Source organism: Oryctolagus cuniculus, chromosome 15 (assembly GCF_051225735.1).
Source record: "Oryctolagus cuniculus isolate XC-2025 breed Fujian yellow rabbit chromosome 15, ASM5122573v1, whole genome shotgun sequence".
Classification (NCBI taxonomy): Eukaryota; Metazoa; Chordata; class Mammalia; order Lagomorpha; family Leporidae; genus Oryctolagus; species Oryctolagus cuniculus.
In genome coordinates, this window is record NC_142881.1 from 33474856 (window position 1) to 33493502 (window position 18647).

General features: G+C 40.7%; 1 long non-coding RNA gene across 3 annotated transcripts in view; it reads left to right on the top strand.

The window, feature by feature from the left end:
* Window positions 1-6302: 6302 nt before the first annotated feature.
* Window positions 6303-18647, top strand: part of LOC138845328 (uncharacterized) — a 44520-nt gene continuing 32175 nt past the window's right edge. For 2 of the 3 annotated variants that reach the window (XR_011382340.2, XR_011382341.2), the window contains exons 1-2: window positions 6303-6423; window positions 7286-7323. This is a non-coding gene — a long non-coding RNA (uncharacterized LOC138845328). Of the gene's footprint in view, window positions 7149-7285; window positions 7324-18647 lie in introns of all 3 variants that reach the window. The other variant, XR_016222074.1, reaches the window with a different exon arrangement.

Consider the following 18647-nt stretch of genomic DNA (forward strand, 5'->3'; position numbering starts at 1 on the left):
CTGTACCTCTGCCTTCCAAGTAAAAAAATAAATCTTTAAAAAAAGAAAACACTAAGATATAGCTATTTAAACGGCCTGAGTACGTTGCTTCAATTTTTTGTCCAGAAATGTTGCCTGAACATGCTTCCAGCCGGAATTCTTAGAACATCTTCTGATGTCTGCCTTTGCTCAGTGATATTCTGTTAAATTTAATTGGTCTAGGATTTTTTTCCTTTTAACATAACCAGGATCCCTATCCTCCAATACTCACTATTTCCCTTTATTTAATTCTCACCTGCAATCTCCCCAAACGTCATCAGTATTCTAACAAACACACAGAGAGTTCTGCAGACTGCACTTTTTATTTATTTATTTATTTATTTGAGAGGTAGAGTTACAGACAGTGAGAAGGAGAGACAGAAAGGTCTTCCTTCTGTTGGTTCACTCCCAAAATGGCCGCAATAGCCAGAGCCACACCAATCCAAAGCCAGGAGCCAGGTGCCTCTTCCTGGTCTCCCATGCAGGTGCAGGGGCCCAAGCACTTGGGCCATCCTCCTCTGCACTCCTGGGCCACAGCAGAGAGCTGGATTGGAAGAGGGGCAGCCGGGACTAGAACCGGCGCCCATATGGGATGCTAGCGCCACAGGCGGAGGATTAACCTATTGCGCCACGGCGCCAGCTTCAAAACAAATAAATCTTAAAAACAAAAACAAAAACCTTAAGTGTGCTCTCATTAAACCTATTAGTTCTCTTAGCACTACCAACAAACTTGACACACATAGGAAGTATATGAATGAGTCACTTTTCCAGGCTTTAAACTGGGAACTAAAGTTGCAAAGAAAGGTTAAAAGATAGTGCAGGGCCAGCGCACACCGGGTTCTAGTCCCAGTTGGGGTGCCAGATTCTGTCCCGGTTGTTCTTCTTCCAGGCCAGCTCTCTGCTGTGGCCCGGGAAGGCAGTGGAGGATGGCCCAAGTTCTTGAGCCCTTCACCCCATGGGAGACCAGGAGAAGCACCTGGCTCCTGGCTTCGGATCAGCGCAGTGCAGCGGCCGCAGCGTGCCAGCCGTGGCGGCCATTGGAGGGTGAACCAACGGAAGAGGAAGACCTCTCTCTCTCTCTCTCTCTACTCTGCTGTCAAAAATAAAAAATAAAAAAATAAAAATAAAAAAAGATAGTGCAGGAACACTGAAGTTTCCAAACCAGCAATGGCAATATTGTTATTGGTGTGAGCTATAGCAGCTATACCCAGTTGTCACAGCTGGGGGTTCCCCTTAGACTAATTCTCTCATGTGACTTTGGGAATTAGTCTTTGCGGGCCACTGTCCAAGATTGCTTTTCTGGCCATCTCAAGGATTCTGTGAGCTGCCAAGTATCTTTTAGTAAATTCTTTTTCTGCTTAAACTGTTACATTCATTTCTGCTGATTGCAACTGACAACTGTAACCACTTGTCTTTCTTTTTTTCCAAACTGCCAAACTGTTCCTGACTTAGTCCCTTTGCTTTTGGTGTTCCCTCTGCCATCATGACATAGGGCTGGTTCCTTTGTATCACTCAGGATTTAGGTCAAAAGTCAACTTGTGCACAAGATGCAGTTATAGAAATTGCACATCCACATTTCTTCTCTTTATCAAATCACCCGGCTTTGTTGTCTTCACAGAACTTATTGCTAGGTGAAATGATTTAGTTCACACTTATTTTTTTTCTTGTTTATTTCTTCCCCTCCTCACAATTAGAAACTTGAAAAATTACCTTGCCTAGAAAAGTGCCTGGCACATAGTATGGGTACAATCCACATGACCGAATATTACACACCTAGTAAAAAGGTGAAATACATTTCATATATCTTGACATGGAAATTAATGAGAGGTATTGAGGGGGTATGCTCTCAGAAGAGAGTTCTCATAAGAGTATTGGTTATGAAAGCTGAGTTAGGCCTGGCCACTCTGCTTCCTGGCACATGCACTCCACTACTGCCATCTGCCACTGGCACCAGATAAGACTGTCCTAGACTGGGAAATTCCAAAACCAGGAGCTAAATAAACCCTTTCTCTTTATAAAATTAGTTGCTTCAGGTACTTCATTGTAGTGATGAAAAGTTAAATAATAGAGTAATAAAAAAGCCAACCCAATTTTTATAATGGTAAAAGGATCTGTGGGCCGGCGCTGTGGCTCAATAGGCTAATCTTCCACCTAGCAGCGCCGGCACCCCAGGTTATAGTCCCAGTCGGGGCGCTGGATTCTTTCCTGGTTGCCCCTCTTCCAGGCCAGCTCTCTGCTGTGGCCCGGGAGTGCAGTGGAGGATGGCCCAATTGCTTGGGCCCTGCACCCCATGGGAGACCAGGAGAAGCACCTGGCTCCTGCCTTTGCATCAGCGTGGTGCGCCAGCCGCAGCACGCCAGCCGTGGCGGCCATTGGAGGGTGAACCAAAGGCAAAGAGAAGACCTTTCTCTCTCTCTCTCTCTCTCTCACTAGCCACTCTGCCTGTCAAAAAAAAAAAAAAAAAAAAGGGGGGGGGGGATCTGTGTAGACACTTCTTCAAAGGAGATGCACAAATGGTTAATAAGTTCATGAAAAGATGCTTAACATCTTTGGTCATTAGGGAGATAACAAATCAAAGCCACAATGAGATACCAATTTACAACAACTAGGATGGTTGTAATAAAGACATACTAACGGGTTTACAAAGATGTAGAAAAATTTGAACCCTCAGACATCACTGGTGTGAATGTAAAGTGGTTCAGTCACTTTGGAAAATATTAGTTTCTCCAAAGGTTTAATAGGATTAACATATGACTCAGTAATTTTACCTCTAGAAATATGCCCAAGATAAATGAAAAAAAAATATACACATAGAAATTTGTAGATCAGGCTGGCACTGCGGCTCAATAGGCTAATCCTCTGCCTGCTGCGCCGGCACACCAGGTTCTAGTCCCGGTGGGGGCACTGGATTCTGTCCCGGTCGATCCTCTTCCAGTCCAGCTCTCTGCTGTGGCCCGGGAGTGCAGTGGAGGATGGCCCAAGTGCTTGGGCCCTGAACCCACATGGGAGACCAGGAGAAGCACCTGGCTCCTGGCTTCAGATCAGGGCGGTGCACCGCAGCGGCCATTGGGGGGTGAACCAATGGAAAAGGAAGACCTTTCTCTCTCTCTTTCTCTCTCTCTCACTGTCCACTCTGCCTGTCAAAAAAAAAGAAAGAAATTTGTAGATCAGCATTTACAGAACATTATTCAAATAGCTAACAAATGGAAACAATCCAAATGCCTAACTGATGAGTAAAACCATGTGGTATTATCAGTTTAATGGTATATTATTTGGTCATTGAATGGAGTAAAGTACTGATACATGGGACAAGTAGGGTGAATACTGAAAACATGCTAAGTGAAAGAACTCAGTCACAAAGGGCCACTTGTAAGATTCCATTTATATGTAAGGAGCAAAATAGGCAATTTTATGGAGGCAGAAAGATTAGTGTTTGCCTAGTGCAGGGAGACATGGGAGAATATGGATCCAGCTAAGGTGGGGTGAGGCTCTTTTCAGGACAATAAAAATATCCTATGATTGATTATGATGATACATGCATGACTGACTCCATGAATATCAAAAGCCACTCAACTGCACACTTTACATGGATGAATTGTACAGCATGTGAATTAATATTATAGTTGTTTAACAGAATATTTAGATATAGACTATAGGTAGAATGGACATGTCTGTGTTCCAATAAAATTGTATTTGCAACAGCAGGTAGCTGGCCAACGGACCACAGTTTTCTGACCCCTGATTTTCTGCAGCTGGGTACTAGCTTATAAGAAAAAACACTAGGTTTTCCACTTGCCTTGCAGAGCTTATGTAGAACTTAGGGGACTTACCCCTAATTGGAAGAGGCATGTTTTTCTTTTCTGCTCAGGAGAATGGCTGGCGCTCCAGTTGGCATCTTGGATCATGAAGTAACTTTGGAAAATAAAAGCCATGTAAATTGAGGCAACAGGATGGCAGCAGCCTGGAATCTTCACCCTATAAATACCATACTAAACCTAAACTGATTTCATCCAGGCTTCTTCAGCAAAAACTCATTATGTCACGTTCAAATAACTTGTAAAGCTTCTGTTCATGTGCTCTGTGTTCACACACAGCTGAATCTAATTCCAACTTTTACAGCCCACAAGGAAGGGTTAAGTGGATGCTGCTAAAGGTTCAACTGTGTGTTTTTCCTTTATTTCTCATAAAGGAAAAACTTTATTCTTAATGTACTGGCCTTTTAACTTGGTGTTCATATTTGTAAGAAGGATGAAAAAATATATAGTCACCAATCAAGTGTAACTTTTAAAAATTCAAATTTCATAAATATAAGCAGCATATTTTCCATATTCACAACAGTTACCAAGTCTCTAGCACAGGCCAAGTTCCAGAACTAGTCCAAGTCCTGCACACTGTACATAAGAGTTTGTAGTGAGTTTCACCACAGTTACAGTAATGTGGACATCAGCTTGTGACTTCTGTTCTGCAGGGTAGAAAAAACAGCCTTCTGGGTATCTAACTTTGACAATATTACAACAAAGGCTAAACAGTTTTAAAAGTGTCACACACAATCTGTACACATAATGCTTATTTCTGCTCATACAAAGGGATACAAAGTCTCCATAGCATATCTCCTCCAAGAGGAGGTGAGGTGTGAAATAAACCTAATGTTCTCTTGATCTCTCTTCCCTCCCCCAAAGATATTTCTGTGTTCCAGTCACTCTGTTATTGACAGAATGTTGTGCCACCCCCAAAACATCCTCCAAATTCATGTTAATACCTAACACAAAATGTAATTGCTGTTGGAGATGGAGCCTCTTAATAAAGTAATTAAAATTAAAAGAGGTCATTAAGAGGTCCCTGGTCCTATAGAAAGCGTCCTTATAAAAAGAGACACTGGTGCTTGCTCACTTTTCTCCCATTTCTTCTTTCTCTAGCTCTCTTCAGACAGGCACTATAATTTGTATTAAGGACTATCATTTGTCAAAATGTGAAAAGTTTTTGTCTTCATTATAATGGCAGACACAAATGTTTAAAAACTCAGCTTGCTGAGTTTTCCACTATAAAAAACAAAACAAAAAAACAAAAAAACAAAAAACTGGAATCAGCATTGTGGTGTTAAGTGGGTAAAGCCATTGTCTATGATAGTGACATCCCATTTGGGCACTGGTTCATGTCCCAGCTGCTCCAGTTCCAATCTAGCTCCTTGTTAATGGCCTGGAAAAAAGCAGTGGAAGATGGCCCAAGTATTTGGGCCCCTGCAACCACATGGGAGACCTGAATGAAGCTCCTGGCTTCTGGCTTGCGGCCGTCTGGGAAGTCAACCAGCAGATGGAAGATCTTTTTTCCTCTCCCTCTCTCTGTAACTCTTTCAAATAAGTAAGTAAATCTTTTTTTAAAAAATTATAAAAATAGCACATATAGAAAACTGAGTGGAGAAAAAATCAAATCACTCACTCTTCCATCATCATTAGTTTGTATGTAATTTAGGTGGTTTTCTTTATGTACAATTTGACTTAATAAAAATGTTATCTTAGGGGCTATTCACACTTTATTTGAAGGCTGGTTATATTTACTGTAGAATTAAGATCAGATAGACTGATTTTTAGTCATAGTCTAAAGAAATAGAAGCCAGAAGAAAAAACTGATTTGGTGGGAAGTCCAAAATAATATATTGTCATTGGTCCTTTGTTGCTCTCAGACGTATTTGATGATGGTGTCAGGCCTCCAGTTGTCTAAACAGTCCTGGGTGTGTCAGTGACAGGCAGGAGCTGCATGTTTCCGGAGTTCAACAGGGTCAGTTTTCTCAGGTAATATGCGCTGCAAGAGTAGAGAACCCTGCATGTGCCAGAGGGCACCACAAGCGATATCCCACGTCATCAGCTAGTGTCCCAAGCCACAGTTCGGCCTTGTGTCCGCCACCAAGAGCACAGCGACTGTGGCGACTCTCATTTCCTGGGCAAAGGGATGCTAAGCTGAACTATGCACTTGCAGAAATGGCTTCGCAGGTTGCTACGCCAAGGGCTTGAGCTTTCAAAAACGGTGTTTCCACGTTGAACGTGGTGTCTGGTAAGGCCAATGCCACCAAATATACCAGCTGCACGATCTTGAACAAAGAACTTCTCTCTTGGGGTCTTGGTCTCCTTGTATATAAAATGAAAATAGTGGTTTTTTCCCCCCTTGGGCTGGTTATGAGAAAGGATAAAGTGTCAGGGCAACACTGGTGGTTAGCACACTGCCCCACCCAAAAAATCTATTGCAGTTGGTAAACAGCTCCGAGTTCCACAATCTCTCCTCCCACCGCCAGCGCGCTAGGACACCGTCTTCCGGTACCCCTTCGCCTCAATCTTCCCAGCAGAGCACGGATCCTTCCGCGTCGCGTCACTTCCGGGAGACGCAGGTCGCGGCTCCCGGAAAAACCCGGATGTAAGTGTTATGGTTGCCACCCGTGAGGGCTCATAATGGAGACCGAGTTAAGGGCTCTCCAGACTGCGCTCAGAGCTTGAGGCTTCCAGGAGGCTAGTCAGGGGACAAAGGAAGAGCTTGCTGGGCGGCGGTAGAAGCTGCTCCTCCGCGCTACCTGTTAACTTGCAAAGTTTGTCTAGAGTAGTCGCTCCCGTTGGCGGGGTGGAGCCTCGCTTCCCACTCGGCCTTTGTGTGGCCAAGTTTTTGTTTCCGTCGTTCTCGCAGCCCTGGAGCTGGTCCGCTTGCGCTGCGGTAGCCTGGAAGGAATGGGGCCGGGCTGGATGCTGGAACCGAGAGATGTAGGGCGCACTCGGAACCAGGCTTCTGAAGCCCGGAGGCGTCACGCTCTTAAGGCTGGGCCCTTGGTCTTTTTCAGCGGCGATAATCTCCACGATGGGGCGCTCCGAGTGAATCAAGAGGCTGTTCCCGTGCGGACTCAACCACACGCAGTACAGTCAGCCCTGCCCCAGATGGGCTGAGCCTAGAAAGTTTCGAGGATGAGTAGAGCGCAGCGTGTAATGTTTTTTTCAATCTCAAACATAAACAAGCTAATATTTAAGTTTGGGAATTAAAAAGCACAGTTCACAAGTTATGTCATGTGAATTTTCTTTTATGGCTTAAATTTGGATAACAGTGCTTGTGAGATTTTTAACAGCCATTGTTTTAAAACTGATGTGAGAAAATAGGTTAGTATTGAAAATATTGAGGAAATTGTTGATCTTAGCTTCTGCCCAGTTTTAATACGAAGACAGGAATTTTAATTGCCAGAAGCTTCTGAAAAGACAGTAATTATGTTAATTTGAGTTGCTTTTCCTCTCTGCAGGGTGTCCTGTAGGTTTAAGGAATGCAACAGGAACAAATGTGAGTTGATTCTTTAACATTTCCTAAATAATTAAAATTACTTTACAAATACTTAACTGTACAGTTGTTGAATTCAAAAATCTCAGTTGGAGCCATTTTTATATGCCTGAAGTATGTAATGAGCTGGTATGTAGAATACATACATCGTAAAAGCATTGTTTTATCGAAACAAAAATGTAGAAACTAATCTTTAAAGCAAGTTGACTCTAGCATATTGTAATTTAGAGTTTCACTAAAACTCTCAAAATTAAAAAAACTGACCTAGAGCAGCTTAAAAAAAGAGAAATGTAGATCTTTGCCCCTTCTCTTATCATCCTGTGTTTGAACGGGAAATAAAATAACAATAGTAAAGGTCTTGGATTTTAGAATTACATACCATGTTGAAAAACGCCAAGTTGGAAATGGATGAGAAAGATCCTTAAAACATGCAAAGTAAGTCATGAACAGGTTGTCTTGTGCTTCTGGCTAAATTGTGTCTCCCTGTAGTACACTTTAACTACCAAAACTTGTGGGATTTGTTCTAGTGTTAATATATGGTTACAGTGTTTTAAGGAAAGCAAAAATAAGTGATCTGTGTATACATTTAAAAATACTTTGTTCTTTATGTACTATTTGGGATTGTGCATACAAATACATTTGCATACATTAAAGTACTTAATAATTTGATTGTCATAAATGTCCTGGTTTCTTTTTGTGTGGTTTCATTCAGGAAGGTCTGCTGAGTTCTTGGCATGGTACCTGCACAAAGCATTGTTAGTTGGATTTCATTATATATATCAGTTCAAACATTTAATTATTCAGTTTCCTTATATTTTAATCAAATAATTGGATGTGGGCTTCATATAGTGAACAGTAGTTGTGAGATAATTGGTAATCTTTAAATTATTTCCAAGTATATGTAAAACTTCATCTTAAATAGTTGGCATTTATGGAATGGAATGGGAGAGGGAGCTGGACATGGGAGGGGTGTGGGTGGGAGGGAAGTTAAGGGGGGAAAAAGCCATTGTAATCCATAAACTGTACTTTGGAAATTTATATTTATTAAATAAAAGTTAAAAAAATAGTTGGCATTTATGGAACACTTACATATGCCAGACTGGTACTCATTCTATAAGTTTTGATGTATTTGTGCTGGTCATGACAACTCCCATCGCTTGCTGCCAGAACTGACCATGTTGTCAGATATTACTGTTTTCAAGATGTCAAAATAAATTTAAAATAATGTGCATCTTGGAATTGAGCTTCTTTTCAAGTCTGATTCTATTACAGTAACTTTATAATGTTTTGTTGCTAGATTTTAAAATTTTATTTTAAAGATTTATTTTATTTGAAAGGCAGAGTTACAGAGAAAGAAAGAGAGGGAGAGATAGATCTTCTATCTGCTGGTTTACTCCCCAGATGGCTACAATGGCCAGGGCTGGGTCAGACCAGTGCCAGGAGCCAGGAACTTCTAAGTGGATGCAGGGGCCCAAGCACTTGGGCCATCTTCCACTGCCTTCTCAGGCACATCAGTAGGGAGCTGGTTGAAAGTTGAGCAGCCAGGACTCAAACCAGTGCCCAAATAGAATGCCAGCATTGGAGGTGGTGACTTAACCCTTTGTGCTACTAGACTGGCCACTGAGGTTATGCATTTTTGATGAAAATAGTCAACATAAAACGTAAGCTTCATGATGGTAGAAGAGTGGGAACCATATCTGTCTTTTTTACTTATAAATTCCTAAAATCTAGATCAATGCCTTTCATATTGTGAGTACCCAGTAAATATTTGCTGAATGAATTAAGCAAGTCTTCATTTTGTATCACAAATAAAACTTTGTATTTGAATTTGACATAAAATATGATCAACAATGCAAAATTTTGTTGCCATTTTTTGCTTTCAGAAGTGCACTATTATAAAGCATGTCTTTCTTTGAAAATACCTTTTCATTATTGTTGATTGTGATCAAGTATGTGGTGCTTCTTGTTCCTTGAAAAGTGTAGTAAAAATTGAAGTGCTGGCATACAGATTTTTTTTTCTTTTTTTTTTTTCTTTTTTTTTTTTGACAGGCAGAGTGGACAGTGAGAGAGAGAGAGACAGAGAGAAAGGTCTTCCTTTTGCCGTTGGTTCACCCTCCAATGGCTGCCGCGGCCGGCGCACCGCGCTGACCCGATGGCAGGAGCCAGGAGCCAGGTGCTTTTCCTGGTCTCCCATGGGGTGCAGGGCCCAAGCACCTGGGACATCCTCCACTGCACTCCCTGGCCACAGCAGAGGGCTGGCCTGGAAGAGGGGCAACCGGGACAGAATCCGGCGCCCCGACCGGGACTAGAACCCGGTGTGCCGGCGCCGCTAGGCGGAGGATTAGCCTAGTGAGCCGCGGCGCCGGCCTGGCATACAGATTTTTAAACAAGAAACATACTGATTTTATTTTAAGCTGGCCAAAATACAGGAATGAAGTTTCTTATATGGAGCTCTTCATTTTTAAACAAAGCTGGGAAAATGTTATATGCTAGCTTAAGTTTTTGTAAGTATATTTGGAGATTTACAAATGAACAAAGAATATTGAAGGTTTCTAAGTTATACAATATAATTAAAAGGTATTTTGAAATTGTGTTGAATGGGCAGAAAAATTGTATTCAAGCTTTTGAGGTTGGCAAGTATAGGATAATGTAACTAGAGAAATTATCTCAATCATATTTATAGTACATATGAAAATATCTGTACTTTTAATTAGGACCAGAAAGGGACACAGACATTATTATAGAGTGGTAGACTGTTCTTTGTTGATAATCAGCTGAGTATCTTCTGTGGCAAGAAAAGCCAGCAACATGAGGTTTTAATAGGAAGGGATTTGGGGAAATCAACAACAAAAACATCTTACCCTCAAACAACACAAGAGGTTTTCTAAACATGAGATACAGCGAACTTACACTGATAGTGGATAAAGATGTTCAAAATCCTTTTGGTTGTTAAGTATTATGATAGCCATAATTTTATTTACAGTATTTTCTCTAGTACATAGGCCTTCATGTTCAACTTTTAAAGACTAAGTTATGCAATAAAGCCATGCTTCTAAAATTTCTGCCACTAAAATAAAACTCTGTATCATGATAGTCCATTATTATGAAGGGACATTACCCATAACCATCTCTGAGTTTCTGCTTTGTTGTTTTTCTCAGGGTCCCTTTTTACAGAAAACACGAAGTGTTTCTTTCTTTCTTTCTAGCTTTCTTTCTTTCTTTTATGTATGTATGTATGTACGTATGTATGTATTTGAGTGGTAGACCTAGTTACAGAGAGAGGGAGAGACAGGCAGAAAGGTTTTCTACCCACTGGTTCACTCCCCAAATTGCCGCAACAGTCTGAGTTTGGCTGATCCAAAGCCAGGGGCCAGGAGCTTCTTTCAGGCCTCCCACATGGGTGCAGGGGCCCAAACACATGGGCCATCTTCTACTGTTTTCCTAGGCCACAGCAGAGAGCTGGATCGGAAGAGAAGCAGCCAGGACTCGAACTGGCGCCCATGCGGGATGTGTTACCACAAGGTGGAGGTTTAACCCACTATGCCACAGTGTCAACCCCATGTTTCTTTCTAAGTTCTTGTCTCTGCATTAATGAGGAAATAGTGTTCTTCTCTGTTAGTATTTCTATCCTTGCGCAGACTGTAAATGTATACTTTCCTGAATTTCCCAAACCCAAAAAGCAATAAGACCAAGGATCCACATGAAATTAGTTTGTGACTCCAAATAAAATAATTCATTGATTGCAGTTTTTGTGTAAGTTTGTGCTTATTAATCAAAGGCTTATTAGTCTACAGGTTTGAAGAACTGAAGTGGAAATGATGCCTATTGTTAAGTTTGTTTCATTCAAGTATACCCAAGGATTGCTTTGAACTACCTCAAAAATTGTTTTAAGTTTTCATTATCTTGACATCGTTTTTCTCCATCATTCTGTCTTCTTAGAAATGAATTACAGTAATCTTTTCCCCACACCCAACTAACTGTGAATTCACTTAGGGCCTTGGCTCAGTTAGTATCCCTCTTACTAGGTCTCCAGCCAAGCCAGAAAATAGATAAAAAGGGAACTAACAATGATTAGGTATGTAATGCCACTAGCTGCTACTGGGTGTCTATAACTAGAGGGAAGAACAGTGCTCTTGGTTTTCCTGTACAAAAACCTTCCCCATTGCCATTCTTACATACTTAAAAAGACAAACTTTAGAAGGTTTTGAGAGCTGATTGCCCCAGTTAATAGGCTACCTATTGGGTCCTCTAGGTAGTTATTTTTACAGCTTTGTTTTGACAGTGGTTTTGGTTATCCTGTACAAAAAGAAACCCTCATTGCCATTCTTACGTACTTAAAAAGGCAAATTTTATTTATTATACAGTCAAAATAATACCAATAGCTTCTTATTTTAATCTCAGATTTATCATAATTTCTGCACAAAATACTCAGATAAATGGTATTTCTACCACAGATTTGAACCTGAAATTAAATTTGGGAGAGAAGATAACCTCTGTGAATAGGGATTTTTCTTTTAAACCCTTCCTGCTTGAGTCTTTTTAGAAGAAAATCACACATTGGAGAAAACTAGTAGCATGACAGATTTTTTAAAAAAATATTTATTTATTTGAGAGGCAGAGTTACAGACAGTGAGAGGGAGACAGAGAGAAAGGTCTTCCATCTGCTGGTTCACTCTCCAGATGGCCACAACGGCCGGAGCTGCTGTTCCTGACTTTGCCTAGCAATTCTGTTTTACATTCTCCACAGCTCTTTTTTTTTTTTTTTTTTTTTTTTTTAAGATTTATTTATTTATTTGAAAGGCAGAATAACACAGAGGCAGAGGCAGAGAGAGAATCTTCCATCTGCTGGTTCACTCCCGAAACAGCTGCAACAGCCGGAGATGGGCCAATCTGAAGCCTGGAGCCAGGAGCTTCTTCCAGGTCTCCCACATGGGTGCAGGGGCCCAAGGACTTTCCCAGGCCGTAGCAGAGAGCTGGATCAGAAGAGGAGCAGCCAGGACTCAAACCAGCGCCCTTAAGGGATACCCGCACTGCAGGTGGCAGCTTTACCTGCTAAGCCACAATACAGGCCCCACAGCTTTTTTTGTTTAATTTTTCCATTCACTTCAGACCTTCCCTGGTATGCCCAGTCTCAGCAGATTATTTGACTTTCCAACAAACCTTCAAGTCACTTTATTGATATCCATTCTCTGTCCCTCCTTGTTTTCTTAAGCAACACAGTGGCTTCAAGGCTCTGGATCCCTTCCTATCCCTTTTTTTAGGACCTTCCTTATCTGTGGCTACTTCACATTTGCATTTAGGTATTCCCAAGTCTTTTTTTTTTTTTTTTAAGATTTATTTTTATTTATTTGAAAGACAGAGTTACAGAGAGAGGTAGATCCAGAGAGAGAGAGAGAAAGGTCTTCCACCTGCTGGTTCACTCCCCAGATGGCCGCAGTGTGCCCATCAGAAGCCAGGAGCCAGGAGCTTCTTCCAGGTCTCCCACACAGGTGCAGGGGCCCAAGGACCTGGGCCACCTTCCACTGCTATCCCAGGCCATAGCAGAGACCTGGATCAGAAAAGGAGCAGCCGGGACTAGAACTGGCACCCATATGGGATGCCGGCGCTTCAGGCCGGAACCCCCAAGTCTTTTTTTATATCTTAGAAGGAAAAAATAAAACCTTTCCATACCAGTTTGTCCTCCATTCTGTTTCTTGCCTCTTTCACAGACATGGGTTCATGTAAAAGTTTTTTCTACCCATTCTTTCTTATTTTGTACTTCCTATTCTTAGTCAACTGCGGCATTTTGCCCCCACTAAAATTACCAATGTAAAGGTCATTAATTACCACTTTTTTTTTTCTAAACCCACTGGGTACTTCTTAGGCCATATTTGACTTGACCTCTTCAACACATGACAGATTAATGACCTTCTTTTCTCAAAATCTTCCCTTCTTTGGGCTTTGCTAACACCATTGTTTCTGGTGTCAGCTTATTTCTCTAGGCATTTCTTCTCAATATTTATAGATGTCTCATTTTTCTCATTTTCTCATTAATGAATTTGTCAGGCACTATACCAGATACTGAAGATTGAGAATTTGATGGAATGTCTTGACTCTTTATCCAGTGAAATGCACTCCCAAATGTACACTTATAATTTAGCAAACATTTTCAACAGTCACATAGAATGCTGAATGCTTGTTTATCACTATATTAAAAAACCTTGCCTCCAAGGTTCTATAATTTATAATTTAGCAAACATTTTCAACAGTCACATAGAATGCTGAATGCTTGTTTATCACTATATTAAAAAACCTTGCCTCCAAGGTTCTATTTCTATAGAAACTTCTATAGAAATACTTAAAAACTGCCTCAAGAGGCTTAAAAAAAAGCACCATGAAAATGAAAATAGTTTTTCCCAGGAGTGAAAATGAAAACAATTTAGCAGTCTTCAGAAATTTTATTAAAGATACCAAAGCTAAACCAGTTTCCCCAGCCTAACATTTGCGGATTAGCTCCTGTTTCCCCTCTTCCCATCATTTCCCACTCTTGCAGGGTTTGATCAGTATCATAAAAATAAAATTCAGAAAAGAGGATTAGGAGAGAATAGAGTGATAGAGCTGATATCTTTACTTTGAGATTAACTTGAATTGGATTCCAGTTTCTACTAGAGTTCAAATGATGGCTAGGATATCAACTTCAGAGAGGGAGCCAGACAGGAGGTTTAGTAATTTCTCATTTCCTGAAGTTGTTTCTAGCGATAAGAGGGAAAAATGGTCCTGGTGTTTCTATCTTGTAGTTACATGTAATAGAATGTTTGTATTCTGGTCACTAACTATCTCTATATCATAATACTTTACAACTCCTCCAAAATGGGTAGATGCTGAGAAAATCCAGCCCTGTCTTCCTCTTATGTTTTTCAAGAAGAATCTTCTAGTCAGTGATTCCATAAGGGAATTCCTTTGATCACTGGCAGCAAAAAGGGAAAAGAAACTGGTGAGATTCATATTTTGGGGGTGCAGGGCTGTTGTATAGAAGATAAAAAGGTTGTCTGTTTTTTCCATCGAGTGAATGCATATTAAGCACCCATTGTATGTCCAACACTGAACATGTAAATGGCGAAGAAGAACAGGTAACATCCCTACTCTTAAGGTTATGGTTTGGTGTAATAGATACCAATAACCAGATAATCACAAATATAAAAAATGTAAGTTTAAGCTACTAAGAGAAGCACAAAGTTCTATCAGAGTCTAGCAGGGAATTTGACAGGGAAACTAGAAAGTCTTAACATCATGCTGAAGCTGAACTACAAAGACACGAGTAAATGTTGACTAGATGGGGAGGGAAAGAAAGTGTACTCCTGGCATAAGAGCCAAAATATCCAAAGGACTTGTAGAACATTCCAGTAATAGGTGCTGGTTGAAAGTCTCGGTGGTTGGAGGAGAAAGAATTAGGAGGAGAGTTTTGAGATCTCCTTTGCTATAGTTGGAGAAAGGATTAGATTGGGACAGAGTGGGCATATGAAGACCAGTTGTCCAAGTGTGAGGTGGTGGTTAACTCAGACCAAGGTAATGATGATGGAAATGTAAGAGAAGAAAGTTATTGTACTTTGTATTTAACTTTTAAATATGAATATGGGATTAGATAAGCAATTAGTCTTTGCTGATAGTTTAGCAGAAACTAAAATTTGGCTCTTCCTCTTGGCAATGAGATAAGAATTACTAGGTTTTTTAAAGCCATCTTCTACTGCTTTCCTAGGCCATAGCAGAGAGCTGAATCAGAAGTGGAGCAGCCAGGACTTGAAAAGTTGCCCACATGGATGCCAGCACCGCAGGCGGTTGCTCAACCTACTATGCCACAGTGCCAGTCCCAAGAATTACTAGGTTTAAAAAGCATATGTATGGGGCTGGTGCTGTGGTGTAGTGGGTAAAGCCGCCGCCTGCAGTGCCAGCATCCTGTATGGGTGCCGGTTCAAGACTCGCCTGCTCCACTTCTGATCCAGCTCTTGGCTATGGCCTGGGAAAGCAGTAGAAGATGGTCCAAGTCCTTGGGTCCCTGCATCTGCCTGAGAGACTTGGAGGAAGCTCCTGGCTCCTGGCTTCAGATTGGCACAGCTCTGGCCCTTGTAGCCATTTGGGGAGTGAACCTGTGGATGGAAGACCTCTCTATCTCTCTCTCTGCCTCTCCTTCTCTCTCTGTGTAATTCTGACTTTCAAGTAAATAAATAAAAATCTTTTAAAAAAGCATATATATATGTGTGTGTATATATATACATATATATACACACACGTACATACACACACATATAATATACAAACATAGTCATGGAAGACTGTAGTATAGCCTAGGCCCTACTTGAAGCCTGCTATATACATTGAATGTGAACAACTAAGTCTCAGGCTTGAGAAAATTTAGTCTTGGACCCTTGAGAATCAGCTCCAAACTGAAAAGTATCTTTATGACTTTAAGAATAAAGTTAATTTTTATAACCAAGCTTGAGAGCATTTAGCTTGTTGAATGGGTCAATAATCATTTGTGATACCAGATAATTCCTTTATTCTCATTCCTTTTGTGGCTCTACTTATCTGTACTCTAAATGCAGATTTAGACATGATTCCTAAAGACATATATCTGTAGTAAAATTCAGGAAGATGGTGTTACCTGCTTCATTTTCTATGGTAGTGAGGTTGAGTTTCTCTCTAGAGAAAGTCTCCTTAGCAATCTTTGAATTACAAGGACACTTACTATGTTTACACATCTGGCTAAGTTTATAAGATATGCAGGTCCTTCATAAATTACAGCACCCAGATGGTTAGTTCTGTTTAACTGAAATTTTGTCTTTTGTTTCAAAAATTGTGGATCAATAGCATTTATAAACCTAATAGCACTAGCAGATGTGGGAGTAGGAACCATCACTGTAACACATCTCTCCCAAAAGATATGGGACGAATAAACATCTTAACCTTCAGGAAAGTAAATAGTAGCATATGTTTATTCATGTGTGTTTAAAACATCTTTTAACTGAAGCTGTTCAGAAATCCAATAAGGCAGTATTTTGTGGAGGACACAATGAAATGTGTATTTGGTTATACTGAAAAAGAATACAGAAAAGGATACAAAGATGCCCATATCAGTTACAATGCTTTTTGTTGTAACAGAAATCCAGACTAAAGACTAGCCATAAAATTAATTTAAATTAAATTTATATAACAGGGGCTCCTGTGATAGGGCAGGCTTCAGGATTGTTTGCCTCTGTTCACTGGCAGAGTAATATCATCAAGGACTCTGGTTCTTCCCAACTTTTTATGTCATATTTTGTATTACAGTTGTTGGGTAAAATATGTAATTATGACAGCAACCTCACATGTTAGCAGGATGGCTGTTGTAGTTCCAGGCATCACATCCAGAGTTGTCAACACTTGCTTCACGTTGTTAGAAAACTTCTCCTGAAGTCTCCTAGAAGAGTTCTACCCTGTTTCTTATTGGCCACATTAATCATGTTCCTGTTCCTTATGTGGCACATCTCCCTTTATGATCCTCAGCTTCACTGAGGAAGCATGTCTGGTGTGTTCATAATTGCAAGAAATTTACTGTGGTCTGCCTATTCCATTGGGGAAGGCCTGTAGTTGCCCTGTTATGCGTGTGCTGGTTAGAAGTGCTGAATTCTAGGGTCAAGTATTTATCAGGACACTCACGAGGTAACACATCTGAGGCATGTTCTTTGAGCCAGGCTTTATTAGTTCTAAAGCTGATATTTTGATTGGTCATTGGATTGGTTCTGACTTCTCCCCATTTTGGGAGGGGGAAGGAGAGGCGGTACGCATTGGTTGTCTAGGACCCAGAATACATTCATGATCATATCACGCTATCTCCAGAAGCACACGTGTAAGGTAAGCTGATGGAAGATGATCTGATTCTGGCTTTCCGTAGAAACTGTGCTTTACTCAAGCTTTAGAGCTTGAGAGTGCTATTTTACAAGGACTCTGGCAAATGTTATCTATATGTATCTTGTTTTACAGTTAGCAGAAGAAAGTACATATTATGACTTTATGAGCCAGTTTGTGATACTTTTGGAAGTCCCAGAGATCTTATTTAGTGTGGGTAAAGGAAGGGTACCTGTCTAGCAGAATGCTTTTTCCCATTCTACCTTTCATTACTCACAGTGTCCTGTTTGTGCCAGAGTCATCCTGAGGGTCCCCACCTCATCATGATGAGAAGCCATGGTAGACACAATAGTAGATGATCTGGCTTACCCAGTCTGCATTTCTTCCATCTTTCTTATCAGAATCTGTTTTGTTTGGGATGACAATGCCAGTTTTGAGCAGTGAATCATAATTGACATGTATCAGTCATGACAATCTTATTTCTTCTTGCAAGACGCCCATTAGCTTCCTTGTAACTGGTCATGTGACCAAGTCCTGGCTGATGAAATGTAGGGGGAAGTTGGCTGAGTGCTTCTGGGAAGACTTTTGTTTGTTTTTTAGTGGTGAAAGAGAGATGTAGGAAGCAGCCTTTTTTAGCTTTTTCTGCCTTGAGTTTGGATATGGTATCTTTGCAGCAGCAGTCATCTTACCTTATTTTTATGCTGGTACAAAATGATTCATTCACATAATCTGCAAAGAATTATTATTGTTGGTACAAACAAAATAGTACTCAGAATCAAAATAATGTGGATAAACCTCAAAAACAGGTTGCCAAATGGAAGAAACCAGGCCCAAAAGATAGCTTTTATATAATCCCATTTGTTAGAAATTCTGGGAAGGACAAGTTACTCTACATGGAAAGATTCTCATTTTATGGATGGCTGCCTGGCCCAGGGGCTTGGGTGCAGGGAGGATTGAGTAGGAAGGGGCACAAAGAATCTTTGTAGGGTGCTGGAAATGTTCTATATTGTGATTGTGGTGGTGGTTACATAAGTGTATAAATTTGTTAAAACTTACTGTGTGCATTTCATTTAAGTTACACTTCAATAAATTTGAATTTTTAAAAGAAGATTCACTTCTTCCAGAACATTAGTTGGAAGGGGCATTAATGGTTGAGTATGACTGGTAATTGTGCAGCCATGAGAGAGCCACATAGGAAAGGAGATAGAGATGAAAAGGTTGCGTCCCACACAGATTTTTTTGAGTCTTCAAGGGAGTGGTTTTGAACAAAGTCATCTTTGTAGGCTCTTTGCATGGAGCCTGTCTACTGGAGACAAAGAAGGCCCAAATTTTGTCCTGCATCAAGAGTTACAAGGCTCCTGGAAATGAGGTCTTTAATACTTGGACCTTTGAATTCTTCAAACTGAAAAAAAAAAAAAGTGCGAAGACCTCCTAAGGCCTTCATCTAGTTTGACATATAATTAACC